At 49.2% G+C, this 4,789-nt stretch overlaps 1 pseudogene; it reads right to left on the minus strand.

Annotated features, from left to right (window-relative positions):
• Positions 1–284: 284 nt before the first annotated feature.
• On the minus strand, positions 285–404 carry LOC128064209 (uncharacterized; annotated as a pseudogene).
• Positions 405–4,789: the final 4,385 nt, after the last annotated feature.

Genomic DNA, 4,789 nt, shown 5'->3' on the forward strand with positions numbered 1-4,789 from the left:
CTCGGATGAGCCGCCTTTCTGATACCATGTTTCCAAATTCATCCTCCTTAAACTTAGTAAATCCTCACGTCTTGGATCTTCTGGCAGCCAGGGAACTTGAACTTGGCCCTGTGGAGGGCCTCCATCACATGCTCCTTGTTCTGCATCTTGGTGCGGACAGACATTATGACTTGCCCAATGTGGACACCGGCCACTATGCCCTGGGGCTTCCCAAAGGCACTGCACCTACCTGTCTAGAGCCTAGACCGGAGACAGCAGGCCCGTCATGAATGTCCCCCGGAAAGGGCTGTCTCCAAGGTCCCTTAAGGCAACCGGCTGCAGACGCAACTGAGGCGGCCGCTGTCTGCAGCTACTGCACAGCAGACCCACCCTTTTGGTTCTGTCCTCAGCTTCCGAGTCTGAAGCTGCCTTGGGGAAGCAAGAATCTTGGTAATGTTCTGAGCTGTCATGATGAAATGGTGCTGCAAAATTTTATTACTGAGCTGAGACAGCTCTTGGGACAAAAGGCAGTTTCAGGGCCTTTTATTACTCAAGAGGATCTGAAACATTTGCATTTTGCCTGATGTTGTGTCCAAAGGGCATGGAGGAATTGTCCTTGTAGTTATCCACAGGAACAAGGAAGGGAAAAAAAAAAAAAAAACCGACATCGGGTCAGCTTGTGCCCCTGGAGTCCTGATATCCACTTGGTAGACATGGCGATTCCACAGTGGTCATTTCCTGCCTCTTCCTGAACACTCTGGGACAAAAGCCATCAGGTGGGACAGAGTTAGTAGGCAGGGGCTGGGGGAGGGCCAGCTGGCCCAGAGAAGGAAGTCAGAGTCTGCCCAGCATGAAGGAGACACGGAGGCAGGGAGCAGGCATGGGAGAAGGCCACACATAACATGCAGCAGGGTCCATCGAGTAAGTAAATGGATTCACGATTACAGGGCACTGTCAGAGTGGCGAGGTCTGAAACAGGAAGGGAGAAAGCCAGCACGACACTGCGGCTGTAGGCTGGAATTAGGCATCAGCGTGGACCTGAGGTTCTCCACAGGTTGTCAAGAGATACAGGTGACGTAAACGTGTGTGTGCACTAAACAGTATTCAGCACAGAGATATTTGCCTCGAAGTACCATTAACCACTAACGAGAACCAGGGATCTTTGTAGAATGGACTCATTTTGAGGGGAGTCATGTCTGACTCTTTGCGACCCCGTGGTCTGTAGCATCCGTCCATGGCATTCTCCAGGCAAGAATACTGCAGTGCGTTAGCCATTCCCTCCTCCAGGGGATCTTCCCAATCCAGGAATCGAGCCTGGGTTTCCTGCATTGCAGGCAGATTCTTCACCATCTGAGCCACCAGGGAAAGCCAGGGCAGCAAAAGTTCAAGGTGAGTCTGAGACATCTTGTTATGCCGGAAAGTAAAGACGTGCACAAGGAAGGATGGGGTCATGTCGAGAGGATGCAGAAGTCACCTGATGTCCTCTGGCCTAAAAAGGGATAACTGGGACATCAAAAGAAATCATAGCAACTTGTTTGATTTCTACAGCTGATTTAACCAAGTGCCATAGAGTCGCTCAAACGACAGAAACGAATTTGTCTCACAGGCCTGGAGGCCAAGATCCAGGCGTTGGCAGGGCTGGCTCCTTCTGAGGCTCTGAGGGAACATCTGTCCCGTCTCTCTCTCAGCTTCTGATGGCTTGCTGGCAGTCTTCGCTTTCTTCGGCTTGTAGCAGCCTCACCCTGATCTGTTTTCATTTTCACATGGCATTCTCCCCATAGGTCATTGTCCAAATTTCCCCTTTAAAAGGACACCAGACATGTTGGACTAGGGACCACCCTACTTCAGTCTGACCTTATATTAACTAATGACCCCATTTTCAAATTAGGTCCCATTCTGAAGTCCTGGGGAGTAAGGACTTCACTAGATTTTAAATTGGGGGTGGGTACACACCTCAACCTGTAATACATGATAGCAGATGATAATGTAAGGGATCAACAGGAAGCCACATGTCCATATTGATATATAAATACTGATTTTAATAAATTAATTCACTCAAAAAGCAAATGTGTGATGAGGAACAGGAGATTTATACAGTATCAAAGCATCTCCCCACTAGTTACTTATTCATGACCAAGGGTAAAAGGAGAACCTGTAAAGAGGCCCCATCTCCAAATACAGTCACCTTAAGGTGAGGGATTCAACATATGAATTTCATGGTCAGGGAGCAAGGTTTTGTCCATAACAACCACCTTGCTCCCGAGGAAGGGGACTGAGGGGATGTCATGCTATGGTTCTCAGAGGTCCCCAGCAGTCACCTGCTCATCAGTACCCCTAGGGTTGCCTCCCTTTCCTCCCATGTCACCACCCTCTACAGGTGCTTCCGGGGATCCTGCAGCCAAATCAACCACATGCCCTTGAATCCTGGTCATAGGCGCTGTTTCTGGGGATGCCAAACTCACCCGGTGCCCTTCCTCCAGCTTTGAATCAGATCTCCAGCCTGGCAGGGAGAGTAGCGGCCAGATGCCACCTTGGGGCAGGGGCGAGCACACCTGTGCAACTTCAAAATCCCAGTCTGGACACCTGACTGGCACTGGCTGACTAGAGTCTCTTTCCCAGGGAATTTGGGGCTGAGACCAAGAGATTCTGGCTCAGCCTCTCAAAGAGAAGTTATGAAACAGGAGCTGGGGACTTCCCTGGGGGTCCAGTGGTTAGGACTCCATGCTTCCAGCGCAGCGGGGATGGGTTCCATTCCTGGTTGGGCGATTAAGAACCCATGGCTCGGCCAAATAAAATTAAACTAAAAAAAAAAAAAAAAAAAAAAACATGGAGCTGGCGGAAGCCTGCTTTCTCCATGCCAGGCCCTGACAGACAGGGAAAGCAGAGCTGCAGGAAAGGAGGAGAAAGATGGACAGAGCCACACAGAGGCGAGGTAGTGCAGGCACTGATGGTGCTCTGACATTGTTTCTTTTTCCGTTCTCTTCTGAGGCCTGGCTGACCCCTCTCGCAACAGGTGCTGCATCCTAGCATACACTCCCTTCCTCCTTCCTTTTCTCTTTAAGGCATCCTGGGTTAGTGCCCCAGTTATTACTGATGCAAAACAAATTACCCCAACATCGAGCAGCTTGAAACAACAACATTACTCTCTCTCCCAGCTTCTATGGGTCAGGAATGGAGGAGGGGCTCCGTGGGGTGGTTCTGGTTTAGGACCCTTCACACAGGTGCAACTAGCCATGCCACTCCCACAGGGGTGATATCACTGCTTCTTATTTAAGCCGCTACATTTGGGCTTCCCTGGTGGCTCAAACGGTAGAGAATCTGCCCACAATGTGGGAGACCTGGGTTCGATCCCTGGGTTGGGAAGATCCCCTGGGGGAGGAAATGGCAACACACTCCAGTACTCCAGCCTGGAGAAGCCCATGGACAGAGGAGCCTGGCGGACTATAGTCCATGGGGTCACAAAGAGTTGGACATGACTGGGTGACTAAGCTCACACACACACAGACACACATACCTTTGGGAAGGCTGCCGTGCTGCAGTTCATGGGGTTGCAGAGTCGGACAGGACTTAACAACTGAACAACCATCACCTTTGGGGGCAATTTGTTTACACAGCAATATATAATAAATATACCTAGAAAGTGGCAGAGCTGACATCTTGGACTGAGACCTAAGACTGGTGTTTTTCTCCCTAGAAAATATTGAAGCTCCAAGCCTGGGGAGGGCCAGGAGACTTTTGGGAGACTGCAGGTGGTGATGGCTGGGGAAGGCGGCAGGTTTAATGATTTCCTGAAAGGGGAAGATGGAAGTTTTGTGAATTAACCTAAACCAAGACACAGACAAGGGAAGAGAAGAGAGAAGATGGTCTACCTCTGGCCTGTTTCTTTGGGAAAGTTTTATTTGCCTTTAGTTTTACTGTATGTGTTCGTTTCTTTGTAATTCTACCTCATTTTTAAGTTGCTCATGTATTTATTTTTGGCTGTGCTGGGTCTTCATCGCTGTGTGGGCTTTCTCTAGCTGCGGTGAGGTGAGCCGGGGCTACTCCCTAGCTGCAGTACACAGGCTTCTCATTGCCGTGGCTTCTCTTGTTGCAGAGGACAGGCTCTAGGGCACTCGGGCTTCCATGGACTTCCATGGACTCCCATGCACTCGTTGCAGTCCATGGGCTTAACAGTCACAGTTCCTGGACTCCAGAGCACAGGCTCAATAGTTGTGGCTCACAGGCTTAGTTGCTCTGCAGCCTGTGGGATCTTCCTGGATCAGGGATTGAACCTGCGTCTCTTGCATTGGCAGGTTCTTTACCTCTGAGCCACCAGGGAAGCCCTCTACCTAATTTTTAATTAGGAATTAAATTTTACAAATTGATTTATTAATTGTGAATTAAATTATCTAATTTTAATTAGGCAAGAGCAGTACAATGAACATCTACATTCCTTTAAATCAATTTCATAAGTGATTAACATTTTGCCACATCGGTTTTACCGCACTGCAAAAATTTTCTCATGCATTTAGAAGAGAAGTATGCAGGACCTAAGCAGAGAGTTCAAATTCTCAGAAAGGATGACGCCCACATAAGCATAAGCTAGAGCCTGCCAGGGACAGATGCTGCCCTTGATTCCCCTCATCCCCCACCCACTCTCCTCCCCAAAAGCAACGATCAGCATGCTTCTCAAACCACATCACTGGGGTAGGTTTGAAATGAGATTGTTCTCCTCATAATCCTAGGGAGGATTAAAGATTCCTTGGAGAATCAGCAGAAAGCTCTCCAGGCCTCTCTCCGAGCTGAAAATGCAGGTAACACAACCGTTGCC

Source organism: Budorcas taxicolor, chromosome 18, assembly GCF_023091745.1.
Source record: "Budorcas taxicolor isolate Tak-1 chromosome 18, Takin1.1, whole genome shotgun sequence".
In the NCBI taxonomy this organism is placed as follows: domain Eukaryota; kingdom Metazoa; phylum Chordata; class Mammalia; order Artiodactyla; family Bovidae; genus Budorcas; species Budorcas taxicolor.